The sequence below is a fragment of the Staurois parvus genome, unplaced genomic scaffold, assembly GCF_062004578.1.
Source record: "Staurois parvus isolate SC_StPar_1 unplaced genomic scaffold, SC_StPar_1.0 ptg000409l, whole genome shotgun sequence".
Lineage (NCBI taxonomy): Eukaryota > Metazoa > Chordata > Amphibia > Anura > Ranidae > Staurois > Staurois parvus.
Window position 1 is genome coordinate 276,749 of NW_028318205.1, and position 12,990 is coordinate 289,738.

A 12,990-nucleotide genomic window follows, 5' to 3' on the forward strand; every position below is an offset into this window, starting at 1 on the left:
GTGTCACTCACCTGTGCCCATTAGTGCCACCCACCTGTGCCCATCAGTGCCACCCACCAGTGCCCATCAGTGGAGCCCAGCAGTCAGTGCCGCCAGTCAGTGCTGACTATCAGTACCCATCATCAGTGCCACCTATCCGTGCCACCTCATTAGTGCTGCCTATCAGTGCCACCTATTAGTGCCCTTCAGTGCTGCCTATCAGTGCCCTTCAGTGCTGCCTATTAGTGCTGCCTGTCAGTGCCCATCAGTGCCGCCTATCTGTACCCATCAGTGCTGCCTCATCAACGCACATCAGTGAAGGAGAAAAATTACCTGTTTGCCAAATTTTATAATAGAAACAAAGAAACTTTTTTTTTCACATTTTTTGCTCTTTTTTTGTTTATAGCGCAAAAAGTAAAACACCCAGCGGGGAGTACATGCCACCAAAAAAAAGCTCTATTTGTGAGAAAAAAAATGATAAAAATTTCACATGGGTACAATGCTGCATGACCACGCAATTGTCATTCAAAGTGCGACAGCGCTGAAAGCTGAAAATTGGCCTGGTAAGGAAGGGGGTATAAGTGTCCGGTAGGCAAGTGGTTAATGGAATTAGGTATCCATTCGATTTATCCTCTGATAATCATGGAGGCCATGAAATGATGTATCACTTTGATTCATAATGCAGAATGTGAAATTGTATCCACTGAAATATCACTGGGCCAGCTGTCACCCCTCAACTAACTACGCCTGGTCCCCCTAGTGATGAGCACCCACTCCCTACCACTACAGATGTTCAAGGGATACAGAAATTGCTGTCACACCGCCTACCACCCACAGACCTCCACACCAAAACTACCCCGAACAAATATTGACAGACTTCCACCCCACAAGTACCACCTCAACAGCCACAGATACATCGTGACCCCTCGCACTACAGCCCCTTCTGCCGTAAACAGCACCCCTACCAAAGTAACACCCTCCAGTGACAGAACTGCAACCGCACTGACATCCTACATTGGCGTGTACCCATGCGAATGGCGTAGCGTGTAAAGGGTTAAATATTGTGTCCGTGTGCTGCAGAGGATTTATCATGTACACAATAAATGAATCAGCCTGTATACTGTGCAGATCACTCAGCATCTAAGGGTTCAATGACTCATCCTTCCAATCCTGTCTGTGTCCTGCTTTGCCCAGCAGACACGCCGATCTTTTCTGAGTACCTCTGTGATATTCCAACAGATTGGCATGAAGGGGTTACTTCAACAAAGGTACATGGTCAGATGCAGTAGTTCTGTAATGGAATGATCGTGCCTGAAATAGGGACATGCGCAGTTGCTTCAAGGGGGACAGATCTTCATGGGAGACAGATCTTGCCGCTACACCGGACCCTCTTCCTCTGGAGGGGGGGTCTTGGTGCATGGAGGGCCCTGGACAGTAATGGTGAGAGCGGCCCTGTGGTCGGAGGGGGGATGCGATCGGAGGGCAGTGGTGCGATAGGGGAAAAGGATGCGATCGGAGGGGGGTGTAATTGGAGGGTGGGGGATGCGATTGGAGGGGGGGGTGCGATCGGAGGTGGGGGTGTGCAGTCAAAGGGGGGGATGCGATCGGAGGGCGGGGATGCGACTGGAAGGCGGGGGTTTGATAGGTAAGGGGGATGCGATCGGAGGGGGGTGGATGTGATCGGAGGTGGGGGTGTGCGATTGGAGGGCGAGATGTGATCGGAAGGCAGGTGTGCGATCGGAGGGCAGGATGCGATCGGAGGGGGGGTGCGATTGGAGGGGGGTGTGCGATCGGAGGGAGGTGTGCGATCAGAGGGGGGGTGCGATTGGAGGGCAGGATGCAATGAGAGGGGGTGATGCGATCGGAGGGGAGTGTGCGATCGAAGGGTGGAGATGCGATTGGAAGGCGGGGATGCGATGGGTGAGGGGGATGCGATCGGAGGGCGTAATGTGATCAGAAGGCAGGTGTGCGATCTGAGGGCAGGGTGCGATCGGAGGGCGGGATGTGATTGTAGGAAGGGATGGGATCGGAGGGCGGGATGCAATCGCAGGGGGGATGCGATCGGAGGGGGTTGTGTGATCGTAAGGGAATGCATGATTTTAGGGCAGGATGCGATCAAAAGGGGGTGTGCGATCGGAGGGGGGGTGCGATTAGAGGCCATTATCCCGGAGAGATCAGCTACACCCGGCATGACGTCTCTATTTGCAGAATACACTGTTCAACAAATTTTTCTTTTTTGCCAGTTTTGGAAACAAAAGGATCCATTTCTTAATGAATTTCACATTCTGAGTTCAAATATAACAATGAAATTTGTCAATTGGCTCTAGTTTTTCTGTAAACGGAAAGTTTTCTACTATAGGCATAATGACTACATAATGCACAATAATTATATAGATAGATGTCTTTCCACAAATATAAAGCAAGTGCTATTGACTACATAACAAAGCCTAAATGGCATAATATATTGCATAGGATTACCAAGAAAAATTATAGCCATAAGCTAAGTTGAATCATTTTAATACTTAGGATTCTCACTAGTTTTGTCTTCAGTTTGTGTCGGTTTTGCTTCTCTTGGCTTTTCTCTTGTATTCGAGGAAAGGGCTATCTCTTACAACTGCACGTGACTACACACTTCAGGTTCTTCCTCACTTGACTCAACCACAAAGGATTCTGGTGCTTTAGGAATTGGTAGTCCCTCTCCATGAGGAACTGGACGTATTGCCAATGGAATATTTTACAATTGGAGGCACCATACAAAAGTAACAATTACTAACATGATCTGTTGGCTCTCTCCAAATCATTGGCACAGCGAAAGGCATAGATGCCTTTTTTCCATTCAACCATTGCTCCAGTGCCGTCCCACAAGAATTGCAGCATATATGTGGTGCCCAGCTCTTGTCCTGGTCTCCTATCTTGCAGCCAAAATACAAGTTGTAGGCTTTCTTAATCATTCCTGTTATCCTCCTTTTTGTGAGATAAAAGTTATTTCACCGCAGATATAGCAGAAATTATCTGCTTTATTCACACAAGTTCGAGGCATTACTGAGTAGCCTATATAAGCATAAAACGAAATGTAAAGACGCTGTCGAACTACAATCAGCTACAGATACTGCAGCTTTTATGCAGTGAAGTGATGCAATTAAAGGCTAATATTGCATCATCTCAGTATACATGCAATTTTCTATTGGTCACCAGTATCAATTGCGCAATATGCAGCTGAAGTTGCATCATAATTTTGAATGGCTTACGTCATTAGATGGGTGAATATATCATGGAAACTAGAGCCAATCAACATTTTTTAGGGTCATTTTCGTTTTCAGCACCCCAAAATTATGTAAGATTAGCTAATTTTATGCCCAAAACTTTTTACCTGTTGAACAGTGATATCAGACAGGGTTTTATATTCTATACAATAATATCGGGATCTGTATATAATATAATCCTGTATACTGGGATCTGTATACAGGACACTCATCAGCCAGAACATTATGACCATTGACAGGTGAAGGGAACATTGATTATCTGCTTACAATGACATCTGAGATATATTAGGCGGCAAGTGAACATGTTGTCTCTGAAGTTGAAGTTTTGAAACCAGAAAAATAGGCATCACAGTTTGTTGTCTATGGGAGTTGTATATCTGCAGACTAGTCAGGGTGCTCATGCTGACCCAGCTCCACAGACAAAAGCCCCTACAATGATCACATGAGCATCAGAATTGGAGCACGGAGTAATGGAAGAAGGTGGCGGGTCTGAAGAATCACGTTAGTTTTCTTACATCATGTGGATGGTTGGGTGTGTCTCACTTACCTGGGGAGGAGATGACTGTGGGATGCAGTATAAGAAGAAGGTAAGTCGGTGGGGGCAGGGTGGTGCTTTGGGCAATGTTCTGCTGGGAAGCCTTGGCTCCTGCCATTCATGTGGAAGTTACTTTCTACAGACCACCTACCTAAGCATTGCTGCTGATGGAGTCCAACCCTTCATGGAAACGCTGTTCCTGGATGGCAGTGGCCTCTTTCAGCAGGAGAATGCTCCCCGCCACACTGCAAAAATGGTTGGAGGGGTACAGGGAGTTTGAGGTGTTGACTTGGCCTCCAGTTCTCTAGATCGCAATCCAATCAAGTAACTGGCTTTTACAGCAGTGAACATGGATGGTTGTTGGCTGGCTGGCATGTTGAACTGGCTATCTTATCCCCCTCTTTGATAAGTTAGTTCAGCTATCTGATAAGGATTGTCCACAGTGATGATATCCGTTTATACAGGCTAGGCAGAGAGGTCTCACAAGGGATAAATTGCTATCACAACAATCTGAGTCAGAATAAAGTGCATTGAAGCCTGCAGAGCATGGCAGTTACAATCAGTTTATTGCTGGTGCAGTGCATAGGCTCCTGCATCGTCCCCAGCCCAGCCCCCAGTCTCTCTGGAGGTATGCACATACTGTTTTGGAAGTGGAGGAAAATATCAATGGATTACAAGTATAGTGACACCACCACACAGCGCTCTAATTAGATCTGTGAGTTCCTCTGCTCTTGTGGCATATGGGACTTGTAGTCTTTCCAATCACTGATCCCTGTGAATTGGTCACATGGCTGTGTGAGCAGAGCCATACACAGCTGCACCTAAATCAAACTCAAACAGCCTCAGGTAGAAGCATAAACAAAAAATAGACAAAGCACACATGTGCCCTAGTGCAATGAATCCTTTAATAATGAACCATATTACATAATACAATATCAAAATCGCAGATCTCTGTGAGGAACTCCCGTGCCTTGTGCCTCCTTATGCATCCACACTTGTCTGGGGGTACCCATGCTGGCACATGAAGTGTCCTATCCAAAGTGTGACACCAGTGGGGCAGAGGGAGGACCAGAACACCAGTTCAGTCCTCAGCGCCTGCTTGCTCAAGGTGCCGGGGACCCTGCATGTGCCGCAGCTATGGACAAAGCTGGCACTGCTAGCGGAAGAGAGGGTGGAGGCCACGGTTGAATCGCTGAGGCCTGTTTCTGGGACAGTGTTGGCCCCCTTTTTTCATGTCTTTTTTCAAGACTTAGAAAAGGGGGTCATGCCCCCAAAATGTGAGGTGCATAGTATTGTGTTAATTGCACTTGGAAACACAATCACTGGATATTTGTATCTTTGTTTTTTTTTGTGCATGTAGAAGCACTCTGTGGTTCCGGTGATGTGGGGTGCAGTTTCAGGATGGGGGGGTTGGAGAAGGTGACCATATGTTATGTTACACCTTAAATATAGATTTAATATGAAATCTGGTCAGAAAGGTGAACGTAGCCTTTTAGGACTTTATTGAATCCTATTGCTTCCACTGATGTATGGCATATGTCTGCAGCAGCAGAGGGTTTTACACAGTTTCCCAGGTGCTGTAGCATGCATCTTTAACAAGCCGATTTTCAGCTGTCAGGTAGAAGCGATCTGGTGGATGTACAGCTGATGGATCACTTTCATGGGCCCCCGTTAATGCACCATCCAATTCCCCTACCACCTCCCACTATGTTTCCCGGGTTCCAGTTTTCCACCTTTGAACCTCAGACTCGCACTGCGCGATCTGCGCTTCATTGGCTTCAGTGAAGGGCAGGGGAGACATCAGGGGTCTAATTGCCAGGTGTCTTTTGCAGGTAACCATCCCTACATATTTTAAGATGATGACGGCATTGAGTGGTTATAAGAATGCGTATGAGTAACTGCTTTTGTATTGGTGGAATGGGAATGCTTTGTTAGTCTTTATTTTATGACCTGGCTGTGTTCTTTCTGTTCGCAGAATCGCTCCATAGACCATCGTGTTGATCTGTATTCTCTGCAGCTCTATTGCTGGGATTATTCTGATCTGTGCCAGTAGTAAGTAAGCTTTTATTTTTCATTTATTGCTGTATAAATACTTGCTGTGTGTTGGCTATAGGCAATACATGGAACACAATCCTTCCATGTCCACATCTCCATTATTCACTGGCATCCTCTGTGGGCTGTGGGTTCCGGCACAGTAATAAATGAGATGGATTTTAGGTGAATCTTCAAACAAAATCATTTTTTCTATTGTTTTTGCAAGTGGAAGTGTTAGGACATCTGTTGAGTTTCTATTGACATTTATCAAGGAAATTTCACTTAACCCACATAGGAAATGAGGAGAGTAAAGCAGAGTATATGCGTATTGAAATTCCTCCTGTCCAGCAGGAACTGCCCATATCTCAGTACGTGTGTATCCCTCACTTGTGTGCATGCTGGGATTTGGGAAGTTGTTTTTCGGTTTTTCTTTTGTTTTTTTTCTTCCCATTCAATCAACTGGTTGCTTGAAAAAAGACTGTGTATACCCAGCTAACGTTTACACTATATGAAAGGCAAAAAAAAAAAATCACAGAGGTTCTAACACTTCCCCTTCTATGAAGTGGTTTTATTTGCTGATGCGTCCCTAGAGAGATTCCGTTCACTTCCTGTTCCTTTGAACATTTAGGGAGGAGGAATCTCCCCTGCAGTGAGCACAGACAGAGATCCTAACTGCATCCCACCTTCTTTGGAAAAAAGGTTTTGGCAGGAATAACACTTTTTCCTAGTTTAAGATAGTTAAATAGTAAAAAAATTCTGGTAAATGCCTTTTAACCACTTCAAGTCTGGACACTTTTACCCCCTTCCTGTCCAGGCCAATTTTCATCTTTCAGCACTATCACACTTTGAATGACAATTACGCGGTCATGCAACACTGTACCCATATGAATTTTTTAGCATTTTTTGAGATGGATAAAACTTTATTTTGGTGGTATTTATTCACCACTGGGATTTTTATTTTTTTTGCTATATAAATGAAAAAGTCCCAAATATTTTGAAAAAATAAATAATCTTTCTTCATAAATCTTGGCCAAAATTTATTCAGTTATCTTGTTAGTGAAAAAAAAATAACCCAAATTAGTTTATAACCAAAAATTATTATAACTTTTCAAAAACTCTTTTTACATTTTTATTTTATTTCTTTATATTATTATTTATGTTTTTTTTGTCAACATACTGTCACCCTAGCAGTAAAAAAAAAAAAATAGTACAGTGTCACTACTTGTGGGGGGTGGTGAAGATTTTTTTTTTTTACACTGATTTCTTTTACACCCATAAAGGCTGTAAAAGCAATAATTTCTACTATTCTCTGGCTGCATTCTTGCAGCCATTGAGAAATACTGTGTGAGCTGTGATTGGTCACAGCTTGTCACATGGTACAAGGCTGTTGTGAATAGCCTTGTACCATGTCACCTCTGTGATCTTTCACAGATTTCACACGTAGTAAGCAATGATGTCAGAAATGACATCTTGCTTACTACTCTTCATGTGATCACTGATTGGCCAATCAGTGATCACGTGATCATCACACAGACGTCCTGTACAACAATCGCGGTGCTGGGTACACACAGGTAGGGAGCGGGGAGGACGATTGTAATCGGCCACCCACCCCTGCACTGCTCCCGTCTGGCCGTTTATATACATGGGCCGCACGGGAAGTGATTAATTACCTTCCTAGTTCCTGTCTACCTCCCATATCCACACCAGTGAAAATCCCAGTACTTCCAGGTATAAAAACACATGGCTATACCCCCTGCCTTCCCACAATGCATTATTTGGTATCATGAGCGAGTCACCATTCTCAAATCCTGTTACATGGAGGCAATCCTGGCAGACCTGGATTTGCATAGGGTCTGCAGTGCAAAACACAACGGCAAACTGGATCAGAAAGCCATCCTCTGTGTGACCTGTAGGTGGTGGTGGGAAGGAGGTGCAGAGTGGCCACGGTTCTAGAATGACAGGCAAACTTCCCTGAAGGTGGTGGGTTGGCAGGGAGATGCTAGAGAGAATATAGAGGGTGTATGGGGCATGGAGGGAGATGCTAGAGAGTATATAGAGGGTGTAGGTGGCACGAAGGGAGATACTAGAGGGGCTATAATCTGTAAGTGGCAGGCAGGGAGACTCTAAAGGGGCTATAGACTGTATGAAGGTTGCAGGGGAGATGCTAGAGGTACTGCAATGGTAAAATATTTACTGGGTATATCTGTCAAAAGACACAGGTAACGTTTGCCTTTTAACTCTTATTTTAGTCGATAAAAAGTGGGATGTTTCCAGTAACTGGAGTTGAAAACCCTGTAGTGCAGTCCATGGTTGAAGGTAGAACTGCCTCTTCTGCCTGTCCTTGGATTTTAATTTGAAATACCAGAAGCAAAGCCTCTGGAGGTGTTTTCTACATCCTGGGATGTCTGGGGACATTTGACTTTTATCTAATCCCTCCAATGAATAACACATCTCCGCTGTAAAGTTGTATTTATTTTATTATCTATTATTGCTAACTTTTTAAGGATCCTGTATGTCACCATATTTGTGAATTTTGCTTTTGCCTTTTTTGAGAAACCCTCATCTCTAACTGTAACATCAAACGTGCGTTACCGCACTGACCTTTCTGTACAGGTAATGACCATTACTGTCCGGCTGACCTAGAATTTATACGTATTATACACCAAAAACAGGCTATTAAGGCCGGTTCTCACATGCCCACATCTGAATCACGCAGGAACGTGCTGTGCTTTCCTTTGCAATTAAACCTAGATGCAAAACATACAGCTTTTGCAATCTGCAGCGGGTGTCAATAGAAATTTAATGACACCCCAAGTGCCGGTCACAAATGCAGTGTGTTTGCCCGCACCAGATTGCATGGTACTTTTGTAACATGTGATCTGGTTACAGTGGGGCTTATTTATTAAAGCTGGGGAGTGCAAAATCAGGCTGACTTCTGCATAGAAACCAGTCTGCTTCCAGGTTTTATTGCCAAACCTTAATTGAACAAGCTGAGGTTAGAAGCTGATTGGTTTCTATGCAGAAGTGAGCCTGATTTTGCACTCCCCAGCTTTAGTAAATATACCCCAGTGTGGCACAGTGCAGTGCGACTTTAGCCCATTCAAAATTCATGGCCTTGAATTCACACCGCACAGGAATGCAGAGCGCTTTCTTGTGCAATTCAGCTCTGGGCATGGTGTAAACCTGTCATCAAACTGAAAGTCTAATAAAGTGAATGTTCGCCTTTAGTAACTTTGAACAACAATTCTCCTGTATGCAATTCCAGATTCCTTGAATGGAACCTACCAGTGGTCCTCATTTTAAAATGCTGCTCTTGGTTTCCTTTACATATGCATTAGGGGTCTTTTCTACAGAAACCTGTGGCCCCTTGATCCCCCTCCATCCTGTTGTTTGCAGAACTGGCTGCATGCTACATGTTCGCACCCCATAGTGGGCGCACAGTTGTAGCATGGGTGCTACAAGGTTCAATCTATGTGCATGTGCAGTGTTCTGTCTCATTTTCTAGTTGCAGCAGCTGAGTTCAGGCATTAAAGTAGTTCTAAATCCTCAAGGGTTTTTAACTTAATGGATTTTATGCATTAAAGCGGAGTTCCACTCACCCTGTCCAAAAATAAGTCAGCAGCTACAAAAACTGAAGCTGCTGACTTTTAAAAAACAGCCACTTACCTGTCCCTCGGTCCCATTGTGTGTCCCCTGTAACCCGTTTCACCGGCCGTCCTGTGTTCCAGGCACCGGCATCTTCAGATTGGGCACCCGGCTGTGACAGCTTGCGGCTTCACATCCGGGTACCCGCTGCACATGTGCGAGTAGCATTGCGCTTCATGAACGGTCCTGGTCACTTTCACCCACCAGCAAGCTTCTGTTCACCTAATGTAAACAGGGCTCATATTCTGCACAGCGCTCCCATATTTACTATACAATCCTGCTCCGGGTCCGTCCACCTCTCTCTGCCCAAAATCCCAGCTGCTAATCCAGTTCTCCACTGTAAACTTGAGGCATGGAGAAAATCAGATGACTGCATGACCGGTAAACAACATTAACTTTGATTGTAGACTCTTCATAAATGAATTATAATGCAGCAGGACTCTAGCTTGCTTCACGCCAACCAACGCTTACTCATAGAGCACTGGTTGGCATAAAACATGTTAGGGGTAGTCTTTCATCCTGCTGCACTGTCATTGATTTTACAAAGAGTATACAATAAAGGAGGTCATTGGCTGCTGGATATGTCAATCACTGGTTCCCAGCCGGCGATTCCTAGCCGAGACTTGGTGATTGTCGGCAGGGCTGAGAGGGGAGAGATCTGTGTGTAAACACAGATCTCTCTCCTGTCAATATGGACATGCTGCTTTGTATCTCTCTGCACAGCAGAGAGATACAAAGCAGCATGTCTCCCAAGTAAAAAACACAGCATACGTAGTAAAACACACACAGCACACAGTTAACCCTTTGATCGCCCCAGATGTTAACCCCTTCCTGCCCAGTGTCATTAGTACAGTGTCAGTGCTTTTTATTAGCACCGTTCACTGTATTAGTGTCACTGGAGATGTCAGTGGCAGTTATTCAGTTCCCACCCAGTATCAGAATGCCCACCGAAGTCCCGCTATAAGTCACCGATTGCCGCCATTACTAGCATAAAAAAAAAAATAAATTCCAGTATATAAATACCGTCATTTGTAGATGCTATAACTTTCACGTAAACCAAATATACAGTTATTGGGATTTTTTTTAGTAAAGACATGTAGCAGAATACATTTTGGCCTAAATTTATGAAGAAATTTTATTTTTTTATTTTTTTTTATTGGGTATGTTTTATAGCAAAAAGTAAAAAATATTGTTTTTTTTTTTTTTTTCTTCAAAATTGTCAGTCTTTTTATATAGCGCAAAATTAAAAAACGCACAGGCGATAAAATACCACCGAAAGAAAGCTCAATTTGTGGGGGAAAAAAAGGACATACATTTAATTTGAGTGCAGTGCTGCATAACTGCGCAATTGTCAGTTAAAGCAACGCAGCGCCGTATCGTGAAAATGGCCTGGTCAGGAAGGGGGGTAAATCCCCTGGAGGGCAAGTGGTTAAACAACATGTCATGTTCAATGGGGTCAGACCACAACTGTGTCCCTCACCCTCACCTAGCAAAAAGTAAAAAATACTGGTTTTTGTTTTTTTTTAAATTGTCAGTCTTTTTTTTTTTATAGCGCAAAAATAAAAAAATGCAAATACCACCAAAAAATATCTCCAGCAGTGGTGCGCAAAATCATGTGTGTGTGTATGTATTTTTTTCAGGTCCTTTTATAGCGCTGTCAATTTACGCAGCGCTTTACATATATATTGTACATTCACATCAGTCCCTAACCCTCAAGGGGCGTACAATCTAAGGTCCCTAACTCACATTCATACATACACATACTAGGGCCAATTTAGACAGGGTCCAATTCACCTACACACACATATATATATATTGCGCATGTATCTGTATGTGTGATTTTGCATTTCCTGGTAGAGGACGTGCGCCCCTACCCTCGCCACTATTCGCAGCCTTGGCTGTCAATCACCGGGTCCCGTTCAGGGTCAGTGCTTTTTATTAGTACTGATCACTGTATTGGTGTCCCTGGGAATGTCAGTGACATTAAGTCAGTTCCCCCCAGTGTCAGAATGTCCTCCGCAGTCCCTCTATAAGTTGCTGATCGCCGCCATTACTAGTAAGAAAAAAAAATCTCAATGTATATATACCGCCATTTATAAACGCTATAACTTTCACGTAAACCAATTCATTTGCACTTATTGGGATTTATTTTAGCAAAGACATTTTGGCCTAAATTTATGATGAAATTTGATTTTTTTTTTAACTTTTTTTTACTGGACATGTTTCATAGCAAAAAGTCAAAAATAAAGTTTTTTTCCTCCAAATTGTCTGTTTTTTTTTTCTTTTTTTTTGTAGCGCAAAATATAAAAACCGCACAGGTGATCAAATACCACCGAAAGAAAGCTCTATTCATGGGAGAAAATGTAATTTGGGTGCAGCGTTGCATGACTGCGCAATTCTCAGTTACAGTAACCCAAAAAATAGCCTGGTCAGGAAGGGGGGTAAATCCTCTGGAGGGCAAGTGGTTATGCTTTGTGTGCAGAGAGGTAATGGACATACAAACTGCAGCAACATTTAATTTTTTTTATCTTGAAAGTTTTTACTTTTCTGTTTTGTTTTTTTGTCCTCCAGACAAACTGCTAAAGATGATTTGTATTTGTCGGGTGCAGAAGTTTATGCAGCCCTGCCAGACAGTGGAGTTAGGTTGTTGTGTTGACATTCATGTACTACAACATAGCAATACAGCTTTGTCACCTCTCCACTGCAAGCCTGTGATTGGACAGAGGAAGGGCAACGGTAGGCCGATGAGTTCATCTCTTTGTTCTCGCCTTCTGTCAGCAAGATCCTTGTCGGCACACTCCTGATTGGCCACTAATGCTACCCCTCACTTTCCCAGCCTGTGATCTACTGTACAGGGGTTTGCAGGAGGATGGTGCCAAGTAAAATGCCAGTACTTGTACTAGTATTTATAACATATTTTAATTACTTTTGATTATAACATAACTGCATTATTTGTTTTTTTTATATCTGCGTTCAAGTTTCTAGAAGAGAGATTGGAAACCTGTGAACCATAAGTTGTCCATAGATGGATCGAAGTTCAGCATGGACCAGCAGAATTTCGATCCATCTACTGTATGGGCTGGCTGGTGGTATAGAAGTCGGTCACTCGATTGACTTCTGTACCATCAGCCTGTGTGTTTTATTTGCTCGATCAGTGACACGGGCAACACTGATCATTGTATTCTGACAGTGGGAAAGTCTCCCCACTGTCAGAATAAAACTGGCTTCATGAGAGCGAATCCCCCATCAACACAAACTATATTAACAGGGGAATCCAGTTGTTTTTTTCGTTCAGCCTGCTAGTTGAACGAAAAAAAAAAAGCATAATCTACGGCCTTGCATAATTACCACTGCAGCGCTGTCTCCATGCTCCATAAAGAATATTTTCAGATGGAGGGTGCTGACCAATCGGATGCTGTCTAGCCCCTACTGTCATCGCTGCAAGGAGAGGAGAGGAACTCACGGAGATTTCAAATCTTCAGACCTGTGAAGCTGCTTTCTCTCCTCTCTATGCAGGGATGTCAGTATGGGCTA

The 12,990-nt window shown here is 43.8% G+C and overlaps 1 long non-coding RNA gene across 2 annotated transcripts in view; it reads left to right on the plus strand.

Moving 5' to 3' along the window:
- The first annotated feature begins 1,320 nt into the window (after nucleotides 1-1,320).
- Nucleotides 1,321-12,990, plus strand: part of LOC149455033 (uncharacterized) — a 28,263-nt gene continuing 16,593 nt past the window's right edge. For both annotated transcript variants that reach the window (XR_016314116.1, XR_016314115.1), the window contains exons 1-2: nucleotides 1,321-1,419; nucleotides 5,753-5,829. This is a non-coding gene — a long non-coding RNA (uncharacterized LOC149455033). The remainder of the gene's footprint in view (nucleotides 1,420-5,752; nucleotides 5,830-12,990) is intronic.